We start from the raw sequence: 24578 nt of genomic DNA, 5'->3' as shown, positions 1-24578 counted from the left end.
TGGAAGGAGGGACACAAGAAAGGAAGCCAGTATTGCACTATGGATGGCATCTTTTCCCTGGTGATATCAAAGAGAGAAAATACAGAATCATATTACACTTAACTGTATTTTCTTCAAAATGGAGCTTGATGGTGAGGAAGCTGATGTGAGGGAAATGGAAGGAAGCTGCAGGGACATGAATGACAAAGTGGATCACAATCACCAGGAGAGATGAGTGTAAAGCTGCTGACAGACAGAATAACCCCACTCACTTTTTGTCATGCATAAGCGGCAACCTCGGGCTGAAAAATGAAGGCAACAAGGAAGTGCCAAATTCCTAGGATGGGCACTTGAGGCTGGCTCCAAAAGAAAGTAAACCCCCATAGACCCCCATGTAAAAAATGCCCATATTTACAGCAGAAATAAACAACCGTATTGGGGGTAAATTTTGATATAATTTTTATATAACTCACCCTTTTAAATTTGATGTGCTTCACAGGCACGTCGCTAGGTAAACATCAGGTAACGCAATCATAGCGTAACCCAAGATTCACAGAGTATCGGCGTAGCTATGGCCGTCACTATTTCAGTGTGTAACATGTTGGTCGCCTAAAAAAAATCTTGTTCAGCATTTGGTTGTAATAAAAAACCATCTAAAGTAGTAAATACATTTTTGTTTTAATGGCTTTAAGCCTGTTTTTCACTAGCAAAAATTAGCATTAACACAGTTAATCATAGACTGTAAATGCACCGTGCTAGCCAAGCTAGCAGCTAGCATTAGGGTCAGCTCCATCTTCTCCAAATATGGTGCAAATGTGCCCTTATGTGTGTGGTAGAGACAACCTAGAGACAACCAATAACGCTTGAAGTAGGATTATGTAAATAACATGCTCAGTGCAAACAGACCTGCAAGTTTCAAGATGATTTCAAGAAGAAGGCAGTGGCAGGTTTATGATACAAGAAAAGGTGAGAGGTAAAAAGTTTTTAAAACACAGCTTGCAGTGCTGTAGTGATGTGACAAAAATAAAAAAAAGTGTTCATCTTTAAAAAGTTTAATCTTTACCAGCTATATAAACATGTCTTTGAAGATCATTATTGTTGTTTCTGGGATTTCATTCTTGTGTTTTCTTTATGATCTCTAAGATCATAAAGAAAACAAATATTAAGTGCTGCTTGGCAGAAACCACACAAATTCTTACAGAGTGTTTACTCAGCACTTAGTAATAAGCAAAGTTGCCAGCATTGAAAAGCCTTTAGTGATGAGCAATTCTTTTGTGGTGGTATTTTTATATGCAGCGGCTGTGCTTTAAGTGGTACAGCAAGTAGATGGTTTGCTTCCAGTATCCTTGAGCAAAACACACACACAATGTACACAATTTTTTTCATATATTGCTTCTCTTATGGGGTTTTTTTTTTCATTTTGTCCTTGTGAAGCACTTTGTAGTCTTGTAGGGAAGTGCGGGGAAATTCACGTTGTGCTTTGTTCTGTGCAGTTCTATGTTTAGTAACTTAAGCCAATTTCTATGTGGGCTTACAAGGACCAACATGAGTGTGTGTTGGCTGTAGGTGAAGGCAGAGGTATTTGCAGATTTGAACCATCGCTACATAACAGGCAACATGAATCACCAGCACTCCGGTGACAGGTATTTTAAATGGAACAATGACTTCGACGTTGAAGTGTTGACTTTGTACTTCTTCAAAAGGTAAAAAACTTTACTTTTTTGAGTTTTCTACTCACTTCGCTAGTTTTTACACACTCTCAGTCACAGCACATTGCGTTTTAAGTGTTGCAGTTTGTTGGGAGGTTGGTCCTGTGCAGTCAACTTATCATAGCTAATAATGTATTGATTGTTGTTCCTCCTTAACACAAATATGTAGATGCATTGATTATATTTTTTTTAACAAATCATTATTTTTATGTTTTTCTGGTTAGATGAGCTACGACACAATCTTAAAATCTAACAAAAGTAACCCCTGATAACTGCAGAAGTGCCCCAATGGGAATCACTGTAATCACTAATAATAATCCAATAATACAATATAAAAACCTGAAAATTCTGTGTGATGATCACTTTTACTGTTGATACTTCAGTGCATTTTGCTGATAACACTTCTCTACTGTAACTCACTGTAAGTAATGTTTTGAACGCAGGACTTTTGCTTGTAATGGAGTGTTTCTGCATTGTGGTGTTACTACTTTTACACGGTATGAGATGTGAATGCAGCTAATGTCCCAACACTTACAGACTGCAGTGTAAGCAATGGGAAAATAAATGGATGGATGGAGTCTGTTCATGCAGGATTAATGATCGTTGCAAGAGTGAAGTTTCAGAAGTGTCTACACTTCACATAAAGCTATGCCAACCAGATTCCATCAAGGAAATGAAAAAGTTTGTCAACCTAAAAAGTGATGGAAGCGTTGGATGTCATTGAACATGTGACCTTTAGATTACTGACTAAAAGCTGCGTTGCACCGCCTCCCACTCACCTCTAAAACTGCAGCACACAAGGTCTTATTTTAGAGTTCTTTCACATATAGCTTTTTGCTTATTTTGTTATTTTGCTGTCTTGTGGGGACATGTGTATATATAGAAACAATTTTTCTTTCACAGGGCTTTAATGTATTGCCTTTATCTGTGTGTTGCTTTCAGATAAAACAGCACTTGTGAATACAGGAGGAAAGCTCTTTTTCAAGCTTTGTTTTGCTACTCTAAGCATCCACCATCAATAACGCATGGTTTTCTGGGGCTATGGATAATTGTTGTAATTCATCATCATTCCTGGAGAATAACATTAAAAAAAGGCAGTGAATGGGTTGAAATCTCATAGAAACCAGATTGATGTCTGTTGACACTGGTTTCCACTTTGAATAAATGGGAAAATGCTGTTAAGTATACAGAAATACAATGTTAGTCCAATTAGTTTCCTCCTTTTGATTTACACATTGTTTGATTTGTAGCCAAGCTAGCGGATGCAGAATAAGGGTCTCTGGCACAACTTCACCTACTTCCAAGGAGAAGCGAAAAAAGTCTAGAGAGATGAGAACTCCAGCAACACTTGTAGTATAAAGAACAACTTTATTAGTTGACTGACGCGTTTCGGCTTATGGCCTTCATCAGGGTCAAGCCAAGATCTCAAGAGCCAAAAAATCTCCCTCTCACCCCCCTCCCATGGGGGTGGTGGTGTGTCTTCCTCAGGCATGGGTCCTCTACCAGAGGCCTGGGAGTTTGAGGGTTCTGCGTAGTATCTTAGCTGTTCAGCTGGACAGAGACCTCAGATGTTTTATCTGAAATCTGCTGGAGCTACTCTCCCAGTTTGTGGGTCATAGCCCCCAGTGCTCAGATTACCACTGGCACCACTGTTGCCTTTACTCCCCACATCTTTTCTAGCCCCTCTTTCAGCCCTTGGTATTTTTCGATCTTCTCGTGTTCCTTCTTCTTGATGTTGCTGTCGTTTGGGATTGCTACGTTTATCACCACTGCCTTATATATATAAATATACATATAGCTGAAGTGTTTTCCTGCCTGAATCAGCCTGCGGAGGAGGCAGAGATGAGCTCCCCGTGGTCTGAAACATTAAAAGCGGATCAGCTCGGTCGGAGAACCGCTAGACAGCTTTGACTTTCTGTGTAGGTGTTTACATATGTGCACCAGAGAGCACTTCAGTTACAGTGATTGTGAAACCACCTGATATTGAAAGATATCTTTGTATCTTCATTTTCCAGAGTATACAATTCACAAAACCCAATCTTTTTTTTTTCCTCCATGAGACCTACAGCGAACCTGGTAGCTTTATGTAATGTCCTCTTCAGGACATCCAGGAAGGGGTCCACAACTGTTTTATCTTTCTTTTCTTTTTCTTTTCAGAACACAAGACCGCCAGCAACACACGTAGCGCTTCTGTAGCCATGGCCCGACAACCTGTGAACTCGCACAAGGTCGTGAAAGATGGGATTGGTCGGGGTCGTACTTGTAGTGTTGCCAGTCTCCCAACCAAGACACGGCAAGAATTTATGGCACTATGATTGCCTAATCTGACACAGTGACCATCGTGAAAGATCAAAATTGTGTAGTCTGATCTCTGCATAAGGGCTACAAGAATATTTTCTAACAAATACAAACCAGACATTCCAGTGTTAAAACATCAATGTCAAGTATTTTAATATACTGGTTTAATGCAGAGTCAAAATCGTGCCGTATCAATCATTTAAAGAGGTTTTACAAACATGATTTGATTTATATGAAGCTATCATGGATTATTACTTCAAGTACTGACAGTGTAAGTGAATTTGACATACTTTCCTCAGATTTATACACTTGAATACATTATAAAATGTCATTGTAGTTACTTAATGCTTCTGGCCAATCCAGCCGTGAATTCTCTGTTCGCCGCTTCAAAAGTTCATCAATTGGTTTTATAGATCGTTAAGTTACGAGGGTGTCGGACCGACATGAGCCCTCACTGGCCTCAAGCTAAATCATGCTGAAACCCTCGCTGTCTCACTAATTTTGTCACTGAGACAGAGAGTAAGTGGAGTGAGCTGACCAGAGACCTTTAAAATATATCACATCGACTACAGTCTGATGACACAAAAGAAGGGACAGCTGCGAGCATAAATGTCAGCAGCAAAAGAAAAACTAGACAGAATTGTAATATTTAATTTACATTCACCTCTTCTTTTCTTCTTCCTCTGTACTTTTATGCGCTGTCTTGTCCTGCTCTTTGTCTTCTTCTTCTTCTGTCTGTCTGCCTTTCATTCTGTTTTGTTTGTGGATTAATCACAGTCAAAGTCACACTTTCAGCAGGGTTTTAGTGTTGTGCTTTTAGAATCAATTCAGTGTAAGAGCTTTCATACGGCCACTAATTCATTACACAACAAATAACATAACATGACAAACTGCATCATTTCTGCCGAGTATTGCACTGTGACAACTGGAACGTCTTCTGAAGCTCCTGTATAGTTTTTTTTTCTTCAAGGTGATTCTCGGCATCCTTTTCTTTCTCTTTGAGGTAGGAGTTGAAATGTGAAATCCTCCCTGTATAGGAGGAGAAAAAAAAAAGGAGGATAAAAAACAGCAGCACATCACCTTCCCATCATGCTCTGCTGCCTCCACAGTGCCTTTACTCACCCCTCACTCATCACATCTTCCTCCAGACGCAGAGCAGCTGTTGGTCTTTCTCAGTGCTTTAACCTGCATACTCTTCCCTCCATCCCTTCTTCTGTCAATCTCTTTCTGTAAGAAAACCGGTGGGGCAGGTAAGAAAGGCCACAAAGGGAGATGCAAATAGAAAAGGTAAAAAAGAAAGTGAGGTAAGGAACTGGCAAGAAAGGGAAGGGGAAAGCATCAGACAGGAAGAGAACAAAAAGACAAAACAAGAAAAGGAAAGGTCACAGAAAAAACAACTATGACTTACCATAACTCAAGGAACTTGAGTTGTTCAAGCAGTAATCACACTGAATTATCAATATATACAATATTTTTGAAAAGTCTGCACTCACTCACGATCCCACTTACAAAAGAAAACCGAACACCGTTTCGTTTTCAAACTACAGTCACGTTCAGACTCGCTCTCCTGAATTCTCGCCATTCTCTGGACAAAATCTAAGGCGAGGTATTCTCAGAGCATACAGCTAGGTTTTCATTTTAAAAATGAAGTTTGAATGGGTATACAGGTGCCTGACAGGTCTGTAACTGGATGGTCACCGTTCTCACCGGGAAAAAGAAAATGACAACATTAGTCACTTTAAACTCCCTGGCAAGCCAGCTCGTATGGTTGCATGAGTGTACTCACAGTAGAAGCAGGGGAAGAGTGACCTTGTTAAGCACTGGCAAAAGCTCTTACACATATGTACTCAAAAGGTGGGACAGTAATATCCAGCTACTATTCATTGTGAATGAGTCCTGGCTCAGGACCCCAGTTTCCCCAATTGAGTGAGAGTGATTAAAAAGGTGCCCAGCTGCACTACAGAGGAAAGTGTAGTCAATCGTGTTTGTTATGATTCCTACATGATATAACTTTACACAAAAATGGAGGAAAAGCTGATTGTTGCAGTCTCTGGTTTTTCTATGACCTGTCTTAGAAAAAAAAGATGGCCGACGCATGGAAACAAGTCGCCATTATTGTTGGTTTATTGGTACGTCGGCTACATTAGAAAACAACTGTCTAGTCGGATCAGAGTATCTTAATGATGTGCTCAACACACACACACAGAACTACAGACTCATGAGAGGCCAGCGACTGCCAACTACTTTGTATCCGTATGTGTGAACACAGAACGTAAAGTGAATTTTCACCTCACGTCATTCACATTTGTGTCCAAACGGAGCATTTCCCGCAGGTAAGAATGCGTCTGACATGGACAATCTCCTGTTGTGTGCTACATGTGTGAAAGGGCGACTCCGGACAACGTCCAGACCTGATTCTCCAGATATTGTCCGCAGTTCATATGAAAAAATAGCTAAAGAGTGTAACTTTAACGCCAGAGACAAAGGTTCAACATTAGTTCCTTATAAGCAACAAAGTACTTCTAGTTGCCTAAACTAAACTTAACCTTCCCTATTGGGGATGCAGATTAGAAAACGCTCATATGAGTTGTTTAATCATCAAATATTGTGACTGTAATATGACTTAATCCATATCACTGTACCACCTACATTATTTAATTGACAGAAATGTGATTAGTGCTTAGCAACAAAGCACTAAATGAAGCATTAAAAAAGCAGGAGCTCACAGTTTAAATGCTTTCACTGTCTGGTTGGATAAATGGTAACATAAAATGATAGCATCCTTTGTGTTTTAGATATTCAGCAATGAATTTTAATGTGAAAAAGTAAAGGAGTTTTATAATGGAAACGTTAAGTGCCTTCAACTTTTGTAATTGTTTGTGTGTGTGTGTGGGGGGGTGTATTGTAGATAAGGAAGGAGGGGTCCAATATCATAAAAAGGGCAGTGTGACCCTATCAGCAGTGAGGCTTCCCAATTTTGATGTATGGGCCAATGAATCAGGAGAGATGAACATTTTCCATTGGTTTTCTCATTAAAATGTTTCCTCCAAACACTTTTCATCCAGAATAAGCTCCATTAACTCAACACGCCTACACACAAACACGTTCCACATGACATATCATACACCATCATTCAGTTTTAATGCTCATGTGTGGCAGTATGGTGTAATAATGTATTTTCAGAAGTAATATGACAGTGTTCATATACTTGCTGCAGTATATGAATACAGTCATATCATTATCATATTATTACTATAAAGTTGTTGGTAGTCAGATGCACATAGAGCATGACTTTGACACAAGAAATACAGTTTGTGTTTCATCTTGTGGTTCAAGGCAGCATCAACTTTTTCTATATTTAATCAAAACCACTGTCTCTCCTGAACCTTAACCGAGTGTGTTAGTGTCTTACTCAAAAACATAAAATATGAACATTTCTCTTGACAGTAATGATTGGTGTTTTATGAATGTAGTGACAGGTTTTTCAATAAACTATTTCTAAAGTCCAGATCAGTGTAAGTATATGAGTGATTTATTTGGAAGTTAAAAAGAAGCTGAACATACTTGAGCCGTTATCATCAGCTGTATTGAAAAATGCTGTGTGTACAACTGTGGGAAGCACAGTTGGGTTAACCAGGAAATAACCCTACAGTGCAAAGTATGTTTACAATTTGAGTAATAGGCCTTTTTCACAGCAGAACATTTTGACATTAAAGCAGGAAAAGCAAACGCGCAACTAATGATAGTAATAATGTTACCTCACTTACATGCCTTACCCGGACTATTTAAGGGGGACATATCATGCTTTTTGTGATTTTCTGTTATTTTTATAATGTTGGATGTCTATGTTAAACAAAGTTACAAAACTTGAGGTGAGAATATGTCCTTTGAAAGTCAAAAGTCAGGGCTTCAGCTTGCTCTGAATGCTTCATTTGCAAAGTTACTTCCACTTCCTGCTCGTGATGACATCAGATTGTTGCCAGCAAATGGCTATGTGTTCTGTAGCCTTTGTCGCTGTAAGGTTGTTCCATGGGTTGTTTGTGTTGTTTCCATTTTGAGTAAAGAACAAGAAAAAGAAGTGAAATCCTAAAACTACTCTTTGTTTACATAGCCTTCGGAGTTGGCGGAAGTCTGCCAAGAGGTAGTTTCCGGAAACTGACCAATCAAAACAGAGTGGGGGGGGGTCTTAAAGAGACAGGAGCTAAAATACAATTGTGCAAAGATATTCCAGTCGAGCCCCAGAATATAAATATAGACCTGGAAATGTGCATAGTATGTCTCCTTCAATAAAATTATCATTAATGTTACATATATACAGTATGTGTGCCATCTTTAATATTATTACTTATACCCATGCTTTACCTAAACTACTATTACAAGTCAAGCAAGTCTAAAGATTCAGTGTCCACCTTTGTTTTTACTTTCAACATAGTGGTTGAACTTGTTTAGAAGTGAGATGGAAATAATAAATAAGAATGAATACAAGGGATCATTGCCGTGGTTGCCTCATAGAGAGGGCACAGAATGAATGAAGAGGGTTTGATATTGGAGGTATAAGGCAAAGGCATCCTGGGTGAAGGTTAAATTCTACATAAATTAATGTCTTTTTATCTTTCTGGCCTCAGCAATGACACAATTTTCCTGTGTGGATCAATGATGTTTCATCTTATCTTGCGCCCACACACACATTCATACTGCGTAACCTGTTACACATATTTCCACGAGCATGCATTAACACATGCATGCAAACACTAACACCTTCACTTCTCATCTTTAAAGATGCTGTTTCAGTGTTGCAGAGAGGCTGATGACTTTTTCTTTAAGAGGAGCAGTTCGATGAAGCATGGAGGATCAAGGCTGTACCACAGAGCTTAGACGCTCTGCTGAAAAATTAATGACCAAACACAGACATCTACTTCATGTAAACACTACAAATAAGATGTCTCTATCAGCAGAGAGTGGAAACATAGCCGGTTAACGATCTTGCTTTTATGGGTGGTACTGAACAAAGGCAGCAAGCTTGAATTATGCAGCAATCTCAAAATGCGTGAGCTCGTTATTGCTAGTGTTGCTCCTCGGGGAAACAAACCCTGTAAGTACACGCACCAACACATACATCTACATTGATGCTCATACATGCTTTCTCATTCACACAGGAGCACAGACACACACACTTATAGTTAGCACACAGTGCTAGGGAACCTTACGGCACAGCTGTCCTCGGGGGAAATATAGTTGAGTAAAGTTCCTGTGCAAAAGTAATTTAAACTTTGTGTGTATAAAATGATCATATCTACAAATGCAAAATAAAATAATGCAAAATACCACTGATTAGTGAGGCTTACAAAGCAGGATTAATTAAGACATGAAAGGGTTTGAGCAATAAAAGATAACAAAATAAATAGGATGAAAAAATGCAATTTCTCTTTTTTTTATAGCCAACAATCACTAGCAGTTAAAGGTTCTTAAAGCTCCACTAGAGGCGTTGAATAGTATCTATTTTAATTGTTCGAAATTTACCTGGATTTCATGTGGCCTGCTCATGAATGATGGGACTGGACACAGAGCAAAATTCTTTTTGTGGGTCTTTTATTCTGCGATTAATTCTGTAATTGTGAGAGTTTGAGATAATCACAGTGATAACAAAGCAGAATAGTTATTTTCTCCTGGGTTTTGTACTTAATTCACAACATCAGTGGAACCAATAGGGATGCAGATATGTCTACTATACACAACCTTTCCTGAAATACCTTCCCTGGCGAAAGCTTAATATTGACTTTTAGCTCCAAACTGTTCACTACAGTAATAATAAACAATGGTGCAGGAAGGCCACCCAGAGTATCACTGTACATGAACAATTAGAGTAGACCAAATCTAGCTCTGCAGATAACTCAACCTAATGAACCCTAGATGTTAGATATCTGTAGACAACAGTAGTGACTTGTTTTCTCACTCCAGTGTGCAGAACCCAGGACTCAACACGGCCTTCTATCTCCTGCTGTTCAGTGTTACCCTCAGCATGGTGGGGATATCACACACCTAACACGTTTTACCAGTCTCAGCGGTCATTAGTTCCCCAGTACTGCTACTTCCTTGTGCCTAGTGCCTCTCAAGAGCTCCTCATTCTCGTGAGAGCTACCATTAAGCTGATCTTAAAGTGACAGCATTACCTCAGCAAAAAAAACAAAAAACAGTAATTCCACATGCAAATCATACCACGCTGTGTATACAGCCCAAAAACACTCTCTACTCATTGTTCACCTGGCTTGTGTTTCAGCCATTATTTATTAACCCCAAATGGCGACAACCACAGCTGTATGTTTAGGCCAGTACAGAAGTCGTTTAAAATGTTCTTCTTATGGCCACTTAATGTCTGTTATTGCATCATTAGCGCAGCTGTGAAATGATTGGAGCAAGGGTCATATTGGTCAGTTGTTCAGAAGGCGACAATATCCAATTTGGTGCACTCGCATGTGGCCAAACTTACCTGTAGATGTTAAGAATTACAGTGAATATTTTAACTTTGTCATAGTTTTAGGTTTCATAGGCTTCAACCCACTGAACTCACCATTAATTAACTCACCAAAATTGCTGAACACCAATGATACTTATATGAGGTACCGTTGTAATATACATAATGTTTCTTAAAATGCTTTAAGAAGGAGACTAAAACATTCAATAAAAAGACCGCAAATGCTGACAGTGTGCAAGGGCTTATGTTAGACTTTTAATGTATCATATGTCCTCTTACCAGCCTGTTGCCTTTATACGAGGTTGAAGAGATAATCATTAATTTACTCTGAGATAAAAAATGGTCTCTGTCTTCAGTGGGATTTCAACATATGAGTGTTATGGTCCACTCAGATTGAACTGTCTCTAGTTATCCCTGCTTCTTACTCGTCTTTGTACTTTTGTTCTTTCATTTTTTTACATTTTCACATCATGACATGTCAGTTTACCTCACTTTACCTCAGTTTGCTACACCTAGAGGGAATCTGTGTCTGTTCATGACCAATTTCGCTTTGCGTTAGTCAGACAACACCTTTAGATATCAACCATGACCAAGCATGTCATGTGACCCAGGGTCCCATGGATGAGACTGGAGTGTAAGTGCTGATGTGTGCAGGAGGACTGCTGCAAAAACAAACTGGGGATCCCGTATTTGTCCCCAGTACTTATTTAACACATGAAATTGGTCCCCAAATGTGACATAACACAGGCCCACATACACATACAGTACATACGTCCTGTACAGTAACAATATGCTACAGCATGTCTGTACGCCCTCATCATCATATTGCTGTCCTCGTCCCTGCTGGCAGCCTCAGGAGAGCAGCTAGCTCTGTCTGCTCTTGTTTTATACATAACCAGCAGGCTAATCTAATTACTGTACTCTGTGATGGAGAGCAGTCAATTTCACAGTCAGCCAGACACTTCTGCTGCCTAAAAATTGGGGCCACCCAAGTTTGATATATGAGGCAATAACCTGTAATGTAATGAAGTCACCTTCAGACCAGGACCCCTGTCATTGAAATAATAATGAATTATAACAAGTATAATAGTATTTGGGTTTGACACGCTGAGACTCTTTCGCTGTCTCTATCGCTCTCCCCTACACTCTGTCTTCCTTTCTCTCCCTCTCTCCTAGTTAAAATGGATTTCTTCTTCTTCTTTATTTCTTTTTTTTTTTTTTTTTTTTTTTTGAGTTGGGATATTGAGGTGACTTTAAAGTTCATGGGCCAACCTGTCAAGTAGGCGGTTTGACTATTGGTCTTAAATGGCAGACATATGCAGAGGGTGAAGTGTCAAACACCTCCCAGACTCACAGTTCAAACTAATTTACTTAAGCAAGGTGGAGGGCCATAAAAATCAAACCTTAATCTTGTCATTGTAATAGCAACATCATATTTAAAAAAGATGAGTTCGGTACTTTTATGTCTTGGTAATGGGGCGTTTATGCTGTGGAGCAGAAGTGAATCGGTTAAATGTATGTGGTCAAGCTGAAACTGATGATGGGACATCACTCTGCACAATAGTTAATAAGAATGACAGCATTAAAACTGGTTATGCAGATTTTCCCTCTTTCTTTAAAACATCTCCCCTAATTTTAAAATAACATAACAGAAAAACCACATGAGACAGAAAGTTATCCATCTGCTTTGGTCAAAACAAACAAACAAAAAAAAAACAACTAAAATCCCCCCAAGGCAAATAATGTGGAGTCTCTGTAATCTCAAATGATATTTTCAGGGACTGATGTTACTGTGAAGATGTTGGTTGCATTTTACAATTTAGCTAAAAGTCATTGACTATAATCTGTCACAGATTGACAATAAAATAACAGTTATGGTAGGAAATTTTCATGTTTTCTGCTAAGAAATCCATCTGTGTTTTGAAATATTTAAGCCAAAGTATTTGAGTAAAAATTTTAAAAGTTTTGGTTCTACTGCCTGTCAACCCTGTCTCCCAAAAGACGTTTATGTAGGACTCATTTGAGACAGTAAATACGTTTTGAAATAAATATTATGATGTGTGAATTATGTACAGTATCTGCAAAGTTGCAAAACGTTCACACTGAATGCATGCTGAAGAATAATTCATGTTTTTATGATTATGTTTAGGTTAGGGTTTATATTTTCAAATCCCGAGACCAGGAACCTTAAGTGTACTGCACATCCATGCATACGCACATACAGACGGGTGACAAATTAAAGGAAAAACCGGTACAGGTCTGAAAGCTTGACCCCTACAGTGAGGGGATCTGGTGGCTCTATTATGCTTTGGGGGGCATTTTGCTGGTATGATTTGTGTCCATTTGTCCCTTTAGAGGGAAGGGTCACTGCAAATCAATACAAAGTTGTTCTGGGTCATCACCTTTATCCTATGATGAAACATTTCTATCCTGATGGGAGTTGTGTTCATCCCTCCAGAAGAGTTCCAGAGACTTGAAGAATCAATGCAAAGGCTGATGAACATCATTCTTCCAAAAGATATTGCCTCATTTGGTGTTTTGATGATGGTGGAGAGCACTGTCTAACACGTCGGCCCAAAATCTCCCATAGGTGTTCAATTGGGTTGAGATCTGGTGACTGCGAAGGTCATAGCATATGATTCACATCATCTTCATACTCATCAAACCATTCAGTGACCCCTCGAGCCCTGTGGACGGGGGCATTGTCATCCTGGAAGAGACCACTCCCATCAGGATAGAAATGTTTCATCACAGGATAAAGGTGATCACTCAGAACAACTTTGTATTGATTTGCAGTGACCCTTCCCTCTAAGGGGACAAGTGGACCCAAACCATGCCAGCAAAAATGCCCCTCAAAGAATAGAGCCACCAGATCCCCTCACTGTAGGGGTCAAACATTCAGATCTGGACCAGTTTTTCCTTTAATTTGTCACCCGTCTGTATATGTGCTTATGCACACACCAAAGGTGTTTTCATCAGAATGGGGGACAATTATTTCATTGCCAAGCACACCTACCGAGCGCACCTTTCAACACCATGGACAGCACCTCAGCAGAGGAAAAATAATGTTTTGACATTCTCTGCCAGTTTTTTTTTTTTTTTTTTTTTTAAACAAAACAAGGTATAAATTTATTTGTGGCCTATAAATAACTTTATAGTCTATAACGTAAAAATAACGTTAACCTACATCTTCACAATGCTATGCCACAAGCTGGTCATGAGTTTACAAAGATTAAAACATCACAATTGCACCTTGTTAATAACTAAAATCTTCTTAGTTACAATTTCTTTTCTGGAGCTCTCAGCTCTCAGGGAAACCACCACTTATGTTTGGCTGTCTTAATATGATCCTTTATATCGGCATCGCCACCGTGTGCTACTGAAAATGTCTTGCAGTGTGTGCACAACACAGCATTTTCGTTGCCGGGTACTTACTGAAGGAAGGAGTAAGCCTCCTGGAGCTCTTTAGAAAAGACTGAATCTCTCTTCAGCATGATAGCTAACCATTTGACTAACCACATTCATTGATACACACACATACAGACAAATCAGTGTTGAGTTCAGACGCATGGTGCATTGGGTTAAGTAAAAATGAGTGGCACTGAAAACAAGTTATTTTGATAGTGGTGAAAACTGGGACAATTTGGTGGTGAATGTTGAAAACCAGGACATTTTAGTGTTTTACAAATCTTTGAAACCCAGCTTGAAACCGGGACAATCTCGGCCAAACCGAGACATCTGGTCACTGTAGTTTAGGTGCTCATAGCCTCAGCTTTCTTATGTTTTAGCATTAGCTTTACCGTACATTCAAGTCACAGAGCTAAGCGTCACAGCTCTGCGGAGCGTGTCGGTATGTTTTAAATGGTTGTTTCAGTTTTACATTGTGCAACTTTACTGTTTTGGTTCAGTCTCACAGCTCTCATAAGCAGTGTTTTCAGCAAAAAAGCTCTAAAAACCCACTTTACACTACCTGTCCAGAGATAAATGGCCCAAAGACAAAGTTAGCAACTAGCTGGTCATTAAGCTAAAGAGCTAGATATTTTCCACATATGGTAATGAAGACTCAAACGAAGCTAAAAGTGAATGAATATTGGACTCATTCACCAGGTGCACGCAAACACAAATCCCAATGAATGCTAATGTTGCTCAGTTTGTTCAGTCACCAAAACCATGTTTTTCCAGACCTTAACCAGTTGTTTTTCTGTTTTTTTGCGAAGCCTAAACCTGACATGTCAAAATCTTGCACCTCTTATGTCCACCGTCCACCCCAACCACCTCCATAAGAGTGTAACACTAGAAAACACATCGCCAGTGAAAACAATCCATGTAGCAATTGCATTTCCTTCAAAACGTATTAGGCAAAACCATGTTGTAGAATGCAAACTGAATTTTTAGTGGACAGATTTGCTTCTGTTAAGTCTTCCCATCTGACTGTCAGTCCATGAAATACAGCTGATGAGGTTTTGATAGATTTCTGAATCATTTTAGCCTCACTTCAGAGTAAATCCAAAAACACTTTTGTAAATTAGGCCCCTGGTTAATACAGTTTTCTCTCTGAAATACAATATATAAAAGGCAAATGTTAGTGTATGTAAACAAATATTAATGGTTTTACAGAAGGGGTTGTTAATTCAGTTTTCTCTGCCACGTTTTCATTTCAAAGATTAGATTTAATGAGTTGTGTTGGAAATCTGAAGCCTCATGGGTTTTGTTAAATGGCTTAACGGGCACATATATTACACTGCTGTGGTTCTGTCATGGGGTTTTTAAAGCATTTTTGTAATAATTGTTAAAATGTAAACAGTAAAATGTTACCGACTTTGTATTTGTCTTATTTGTGTCACATCCTTAATGGACTTTCTGTTTTTGGACTCTTTGTGTTTTTTGTTCTCTTGGGTTTTCTGTGTTGCATTTATGTTGCCTGGATTTGGTTTTCTCTGTGCAAGCCCTGCTCCTAGTGTCTTCCCCAGTTTATCAGCTCCCAGTCTGCCTGTGTGTTGTGTCACCTGTTCCTTGTCTGATTACTTTAGTTCCTGTTTTATTTTTGAAATGTTTTCTCCTTGTGTTTTGTTACCTTTACTTCCTGTATTTTCCCCGCCTTTGTTGATTACCTCATGTGTTTCACCTGTGTCTTGTTTCACTCAACTGTGTGCGGTTTGTAATCAGACCCTGTATATTTAATAGTCCAGTTTTCAGTTCAGTCTTTGTCGAGTCGTCTGTGGTTATGGTTAGTGTTCCCTGTTATCATTAAATATTCTGCATCTGACCCTGCCTGCTTGCCATCTCCTGCATTTGGGTCCGCCTGCCTCACTCACTACATGACAATTTGGACTATTGGGTTGACTTCAATGCTGTGACATGTAAAAGGACAGGGTTACTCAAATGATGGTATTTTTATAATCACTTCCTAGTTATTTTTGGCACATACAGTACATTTGATTTTAAACAGTTTATGGATGCCATTAAACTAATTGGAGTTATACCAAATGAAAAGATATAAATACTAAATAATTGCAGAAGCCAGAGAGGTTAGATTATGTTTTATGTGAGGTCATCAGATCTTTGTGGAATAACCGCATGGAAAAAACAGTTAGTCACAGCATCATTATGCAACATCCAATCAAAGAGCTGTTTACTTCGTAAAAACTTTGAAACTCTGTGACTTATGTCTTTCTCATGTTTGTCTGCCAGGCACTGAAATGATGTGGGGGTGGAGGGAGGAAGGACGTTTGTTTATCCGCACGTTAAACGCAATACCTCAGATGAAATATCAACAAACCACCAGTCTTTGTTTTGACATTATATAACATTACAGTAGGTTAAACTGACTGAAAATCAATGAAAAAATATCAAAATGGGAAATCGAAGGTTACAATATTGTAACCCTAGTTCTCATCCACCCCTAAGGATGGATCATCTTGCGGCATCAGGGAGAAACAGAGCGGGCAGCAGGCGTTCTTTCGACTGGCAAACAGGCTCACTTCCGCTCTCCGGAACCGGTTCCAAATCTGCTGCACTACCTCGGGGTGCAGCACCCACTTATCTTGCAGAGGGCCACCTCTCGACATGAGGACGGCCCCCCTGTTCTCCAGATTCGGAATGTGGAGGGCTCTCCGCTATCTTCAACAGGGCTGCGGAGCAGACTCCGCCCGGCCTGTTGATGTAGGCAACTGTGGTGCGGTTGTCTGTTTTCACCAGCACGTCTCCCCTGAACCAGAGTCAGGAAGTGTTGGAGAACCAGGAGCACCACCTGAAGTTCAAGGAGGTTTATGTGTCGGTTTTCCCCTGAAGGCCACACACCACCTATCGCTCTCCCCAGACAGGTGCCCCTCCAACCCGTGAGGGTGCATCTGTGAACACCATTATGTAGGAGGTCACTTGACCCAGCAGTGTTCTTGCAACAGATGCTGTGGGGACCCCCGATAACATAAGTCCTCCTGCACTGATGGGGGAATGTTCACCAGATGGTCCTGATTGGCCGGCTATGTACATGCAAATTTCAGTGGGCGACTGTGTGCATGTGATAAGAAGAGAGTATTACCCATAGAGAGAGTAGAGGGCAGAGCCTGTGTGAGATAGAACTCATGTTCTTTGCATCAATATATCCCAATTTCATACCATAAACTTATACTACTGAGCACATACTATGAACTAATATTGACTGTGCAGTATTACTGTTTTTATAGGAAAGAGGTGCACAATGGACATCAACTGCTAATTTCAATTTTTCAATTCTTTTCCATTTCTTTTATCTTTTATGGCAATAGTTTCCTGCCAAACTAAATTTTAAAAATGACAGATTTTAGAGTGCATGTTGTCACTTGTGTGTAAACATTATTCTGTTATGGTTCACAGTGTGAACACCCTTATTCAAAACTATGTCAATTAGTATATTTTGACAGAAAAAAAACCCAACTAAAGCCCCAGAAAAAGCATGAATGTGGACCTTGAATTGAGATGATTTTATCAAACTACTACTTCCAAGGCCAAATAAAACTGCCGTGCTCAGTGACTTTATCCTTCTCAAAGGTTTAATTTAATAGAACCATGTTTGAGCCTCTATCTGAGTCAAAGAAATAGCACCCCTATGATCAATAACTTACCCAAATTCTGCAACACAGTAGAGACATACTGTATGAGCTTCCTCCAAGTGTGCAAAAGATCCAACTTTTCTGCAGACAGTCGCTGCCACAGATGATGCAACAGCCCCCAGGATCCATCACTGAAATTCTGAAAAAAACAAAAACGCATGCAGTGATGAGATGCATTATTCATTATTGTCTGATAATCATCCATTCTTTATATAGCACAAGAACTGGGGTAACATGATTCCTGATTGATTATCCTAAACAATGCATTATTATCATCAAAGATTGTTGACAGTTGACAACATGTAAGTTAGTAAAACTTTATGTATATGACACTTAAAAACCAGGGTTACAAAGTACTTCATAGTTATAAAAAAGACAATTAAAGAATTGAATAAATATTTACAATAAAGAACAACAGAAATCTCAATACAGTTACTTTGAGATGACATTTAAAACTCTCTTTAGTTTGCTGATCTGACCCTCAGAGGGACACTGTTACAAAATCTGGGATCCAGGATAGAAGTCCGGTATGAACCTTAAACTTTGAACAAGCAGAAGCACTTGGTGGAGTTAAATTGTGCAATTAAAAGCAATTAGAAGGATTTAACACACTCTTTACATATCTTTACACACTCTCATTGAAGTGAATGGGAACATGTGTCCAAACTCTTGACTGTTACTGTACATCTGTACGAGTTTGAGCTGAAATCTGATCCAAAATATGTGATAAACTTGTGGAACAACCTTAGCAACAAGAGTCACAGAATGACGGCTGTTTGTGAGCGTGCACAAACATTCTGACATCATCATGATGGGAAGTAGTGGTAACTTTGCAAACAAAGCATTTAGGGAAACTGGAGCCCTGGCTTTTGACTTTCAGGGAGCATTTTTACCAATGTTCACCTCAAGTTTCGGACCTTTGACCATGTTTAACATAGACATCTGACATCATAACAGTATAAAAATAACAGATAATCACAAAAGCATCATATGCCTCGTTTAAAATTAAACCCTGAATGTAACGCGAAGCCAGTGTAATGAAGGTATAATATGGAAATGCTAAAGAGTCTTTGTTAGTCATCAGAATTTTGAACGCATAAACATGCTACAGCCTCTTGGCTTAAACAAGATTATAGTGCACTACAATAGTCGAGACGCGAGGAGACAAAACAATGCTTGTTCAAGCTTTCGGAAAGATAAGAAGGGGTGTAGGTTGGCAGTGTTTCTTAAATGAAAATAACAGGACTGAATAACTGATTAAAAATGCTTCTCAAAGTTCAGCTGGGGATCAAAAATTACTGTAGGTTTCTGGAAAGAGTTGCTTTGTTCCCTTTTATGATTCAACTTTAGAAGCCATTTGAAAGCCCCTCAAAATATAAGTTTGTATAAGAAAACGTTTGGATTTAAGCTCGACCTTGTGGGTAGAGAAGCACCATAACCCCAAGAAAACCACCAAAGGTTTGAACCGAACATTGTCTGATGCATCCAGCTGCCAGCGGTGTGTCCTTGTGTGAGTAAAAGAGTCATACAACATGTAAAGAGAATGAATAATGTTTTCATCTGGCAGAGGTGATGTCCGTTTTTCCCACAATGCATCTGCACAAGGTTACTGCTCTACTTTTTCTTCTAATTTTGAGCTGCTGCAACAAGAAGAATTTCCCCTGTGGGGATTAATAAAGTGTCATCATCATCATCATCATCATCATCATCATCATCATCATCATTATCATCATCTATTTAAACATAATGAACAGCAGCACTGAGTTCCCTGAGCTCCTCCAGATGAAACTGAGGCAGGGATGCCAACTGACGTGTGTGTGTGTGTGTGTGTGTGTGTGTGTGTGTGTGTGTGTGCTTGCGTGCGTGTGTGTATTCACTGAACATTTAAGCAGTCTTGACAGTCATGAAGACATGTATTTACTATATGTCGATGCAGGTGTTCAGTGTCATACCTGTCCTGCCCTTTCATTAAACTTGTTATTCAAAGTACTCTGGAGTCACATGACCACATTTACATTTGGCGCGGTGATGAAACTTGGCAGCTCAGTGTGTTCTTTTGCAGACATTTTTCACATCAGACAGTTGACACAGTTGCTTTATGTAAAACTGGGACTATAACATTAAAAGTTGTAGATGTTTGTGAAACGAGAACCAAGTGGTTTAAAAGAGTTGTTTAAAAAAAATGACCATATTTTCTGATCTTCTACCCAAATAGTTAAGGCTCAAAATTTAGGCAACTAGAAACTATTTGGTTAAAAACAATTTTGTACAACAGGTCACATGTGAAGAAAATGTCAACTTTGTGTATATTAGGTTGTTTTAGGCATTCAAACAAACAACAAATGCTGTCATTTTTCTGGTGACAACAGCATTCCAATTTTGTGCCAAAACAAAACTCACTTGCATCCTAATAGGTAGGATGATATGGTGTTCATCCCTCCAGAAGAGTTCCAGAGACTTGGAGAGTCAATGCCATGACTGAGGAACATCATTCTTCCAAAAGATATTCCCTCATTTGGTGTTTTGATGATGGTGGTAGAGAGCACTGTCTAAGACGTCGGCCCAAAATCTCCCATAGGTGTTCAACTGGATTGATATCTGGTGACTGTGAAGGCCATAACGTATGATTCACATCATCTTCATACTCATCAAACCATTCAGTGACCCCTCCTGCCCTGTGGGCGGGGGCATTGTCATCCTGGAAAGAGACCACTCCCATCAGGATAGAAATGTTTCATCATAGGATAAAGGTGATCACTCAGAACAACTTTGTATTGATTTGCAGTGACCCTTCCCTCTAAGGAGACAAGTGGACCCAAACCATGTCAGCAAAGTGCCCCAGAACCACCAGATCCCCTCACTGTAGGGGTCAAACATTCAGACCTGGACCAGTTTTTCTTTTAATTATTCTTTTTTCTTTTAATTTGTCACCCGTCTATATATATATATATATATATATATATATATATATATTTATATACACACATATACATATAGATCAAGGATGTGCCAGTATTTGTATTTATATCTGTCTTTGTTGAGGCAGCAAAATGATTTGTATTTGTATTTGAATAAAAGTGAAAAGAGGCTTAAAAATCCTGTTTTTGTTTTTATTGCACTTTTAATTTTAGAAAATTCAAGTGTTACAATAAGTGTATATGAATAAACTACATGAATAAACTACTTTACAAAGAAGGTCCCCACACCGGATATTTGACATGTTTTTTTTCTTTTCTTCCCAAAAACAAATAATTTTAAAAATATTTGTATGAAACAAATATTCGTAAAAAAAAAAGAAAGAATAAAAAACACTATTTGTGCTTTGCCGAATTACATATTTGCATTTGGGCACACCCTAAATATATATACATTATATAGACTTGAAAAAAATGTGAATCCTTGAATCAATCTCCAGCCTCTTTTTCACTTTGCACCAGAATTGAACTTCCTGTGGTCACCAGATTCTAAATAAATTAATTGGTCACAGATAAGTGAACAAAGTCACTAAAGACCAACCTGAGCCAGTGAACCTCACAGCCCACACAAGATCAATGTAATTACGCTTCCAAATTATATACAAAAATGTATATGAAGTGCATCCAGTATAGTTTTGTCAGACTCCTGTGATGCTCAAGTCAACCAAGAATTGGACATTCTAGATATTCCGGTTAATTTATTTTAAAGCGGAGATTTTCACTATGGTTCAGAGCTGGAAAAAAATAACATAGGCAACAGTATATGTATGTGCTTTACTTTAGACACTCAAGTCCAGTTACTGCTGGACCTCTTGAGGTTCCAGGGTCCTTCCTTTGAAAACAAACTGTCAAAAGTTTGAGAAGTGTGCTTGCCATTTTGAATACCTGGAGTGTCTGAGAGAATGTGTAAATAATTCTGTATGTCTACTACTGTTTCAGAGCTCTTGAGCCATACATTTAACTTCCAAAACCTTCAGTTGCCGCTGGGGTTTTACTGGTCTGAAAAAGTGGAAATGTGAAGATGTGAAGCAGGTGTTGCTGAAAAAGACTTGACAGTCCCTGGATAAATAAATGTTGGAAACAGTATATGTACCCTTGGCATTATGTGATACTTGTTGTGTGTGTGTGTGTGTGTGTGTGTGTGTGTGTGTGTGTGTGTGTGTGTGTGTGTGTGTGTGTGTGTGTGCGTGCAGTGTTACTGATGGGTGTAATATATGAGCTGTGTGAACAGGCTGTTTACGCTGCCTCTCAGACTGCCAACCTTGTCAGGAAGAATGAGGGATCTGTCTGTGAGAAGCCCCCATGTTGGCCTCTGCTCTGCTCTCCGCTGCCCTGATCCACCTTCATCTGCTCTGCACTTCAGAAAGCGAGGAAGAGAGCAGCAGAGTACCATGGAAACAGCGGTTAGGAGTCTGTAGTGAGATGAGTGAGGGAAGTAGTGGAAGTATGATGTGTAATGCATTGTGCATGCAATGTGTTGCTGCTTGTATGTGCTCATATTGTTCTCTTGTTGTTATCTACTTTAAATTTCAGTAACAATATATAAAACAAGAACAACTTTCTTATTCTTAGATCTTTACCAGGACATAAAGGATAAAGTTTGTCCGGTGAGCAGCAAAGGTCATAAGGTCATGTTGTTAAAGTGGCTATTATCAATGTTTTTAAAATAGTAATTCATCAAATGATGTGTAATGTGAGAGGTGACGCTCACAGTGATGACCCTACAGAGAATTATCAGCGACTTTGCAGCTCCCCTTGGCTTTATGGAGCTTCATAGTGAGTTTCAGCTTATTGTTTATCTGTCCGGCTGCAACTTTATTGTTTTGGTTCACTCTCAGCGTCTCTCATAGCATCGTTTCCAGCTACAGCAGGCAGCTGTCATCAGAGAAAAAGCCATGAAAACCTACTGTACATGACCTGCTCAGCACCAAAATGCAAACAGACACAGTTAGCTGTAGGCTAGCTGGTGAACATAGTGGAACATTTAGCAGCTAAAGAGCCAGATATTTCCCTCAGGAGATGGTGGAGAACAAAAACAGAGCTAAAAGAGAGTGAATATTGGTCTTACATTCACCAGGTGGACAGAAACATGACTCCAAATTTATGATATGTTGCTCCATAACTGCTCGCTGGATGTGGAAATAAGCAACTGTTTGCTAACAAGTTCAACATATCAACCTACAGTATGTCAATGTTTTGTTCTCAACATGTTTCCACTGCCCGTAGCAAGTGGCCAAATAAATGTTGTTATTGCAGGATTAATTAAATCAAAAAGGTTTATCCTCTTAGCCATTTTAGGAAATCTCAGACTCATCTCAGTTTTTCAGGCTCAGCTCTACATTGTCAGACGTAGCTATTATTGTTTACATGCTTGCAGTGTTGCATGCTACGTTCAAAGTACAGCTGAGGTTGACAGGAACTCTCGTTATTCTTTTTAGGGGTAACATATCATGAAATGATGTGTTGAAAGAGTGGAAATTTTGACCTGTTAGTGAGGCCAGATAAAAAGTCAGGAGATGCCTGCACAAAACTTTATTGCAATATATACTTGTTGAGAACCAAACTGTTGGACTGACAGACCTTGAGCTTCTAGGACGGCTATGAATACAATGACAATTTGTTGATTGAAAAGGCTTCAACTGAGAGACTACATTTCCACAAATTTATACACATTTACCAGTACAATCAATTCATTTTTCATTCACAGACCTGCCAACACGTCTCCTGCCGTTCTCCCGTTTTGTTGTTTCTCCCGCGAAACTCCTGTAATTTTGCATGGACCTCAACCTTCTCTGTCGTGAATAATCATCATGAACATGGATCCATAAGTTTTGTATGTTTGTCTGATGTTACTCAAGCCCCCAGATCATCTATGAAACACGATCTACACACACGATCCAAACGCAACGCACAGTTTCAACCGATCTGTCACCACGACCCGATTCAAAAGGGCATGTGCACAGCTGCTCTCTACGCAGGCAGTCTTTCCTCCCGTCCTCTGTCCTCCTCCCTCTGCTGCTGATGTGATTCACTGCCTGCAGGTACCGCTGGTAGAGAGGAGGAGGGGCTGGTTTGTCTCAGCCAGCAGCTAAGTTTTTGAATTAGCCAAATTTTAAGATATATGGCAAACTCAAATAAACAGTTACAGCTACGTACAGACAGCTTTCGTGTTATTAGCTTAACCAGCACGCGGTGGTTGTGTTAAGCAGTTGAAAATATGGCTTTTCTACGTGTTTATGCTTGTTGAACAGGTGGTTTAATAAATTACTTGTTAGCTTTTTACTTGTGGTTTTGTTGCACTGTTGTCAACTCGAGTAAAATTTCACTTCCCCGCCCAAAAGAAAAAAAAACATAAGTATTTTTGAAACCTAAATGTTGGCAGGTATGCAGTCAGTACTTTCAAAGCTTTTGTAAAAGCACTTTTATGTGTTAAAATGTGCTTTATAAATAAATTGACTTGACTTGTAGCATTTCAAAACAGTGATTTTTCCCGCACATTTACACCAGCCTGTGAGGAATGAAGTCTATATTGCAGTCTATATGTTTAAAGGCTTCATAGTGTGGAGAGAGCTGCTGCTGCAGGGGTTTTGTTTGGGGTCTGTTGAGAGTACTGAGGAACAGCAGGGGGGCCATCAGAGCAACACAATGAGAAGCTGTGAGTTGTGCACTCTGTTTGGATCAACACTCAACATCACAAGGAAAAGGTAAAGCCCACTACGATGAAGCAAAAATTATTTCCTGTAGGAGACTTCCATGTCTTCATGTGAGAGTCTTCACAGGAAGCAGATTATTGGTTATTCATCCCGAAAGTCGAAGCCGTTCAACAAAGCTGTCCTCTATTAAAACACAATGATCAATATCCTGATTTGGTTATTCAACACATAAATACTAAACTCTGCTGAATGCCTTACGGTTTGCTTCCAATTAATAATGCAGCATATTGATGCGTTTAATGGGTAATTAGTCCGCACATTCATCAGCACATGGATGCAGAGTAGATCGAGCGAGCCGTGTGTAGAAACAGCACATTATTCATTGCTGTAGCTCAGTCTGA

The 24578-nt window shown here is 39.3% G+C and overlaps 1 long non-coding RNA gene across 1 annotated transcript; it reads right to left on the bottom strand.

Moving 5' to 3' along the window:
* Nucleotides 1-4151: 4151 nt before the first annotated feature.
* Nucleotides 4152-23584, bottom strand: LOC121910448. The gene is made up of 4 exons (XR_006099672.1): nucleotides 23234-23584; nucleotides 17562-17688; nucleotides 5109-5213; nucleotides 4152-5015 (listed from the first exon to the last, which is right to left on the bottom strand). It is a non-coding gene; the product is annotated as an uncharacterized LOC121910448 (long non-coding RNA).
* Nucleotides 23585-24578: the final 994 nt, after the last annotated feature.

This window comes from Thunnus maccoyii, chromosome 13 (assembly GCF_910596095.1).
Source record: "Thunnus maccoyii chromosome 13, fThuMac1.1, whole genome shotgun sequence".
Classification (NCBI taxonomy): Eukaryota; Metazoa; Chordata; class Actinopteri; order Scombriformes; family Scombridae; genus Thunnus; species Thunnus maccoyii.
This window is presented reverse-complemented; position numbering and strand designations above follow the sequence as displayed.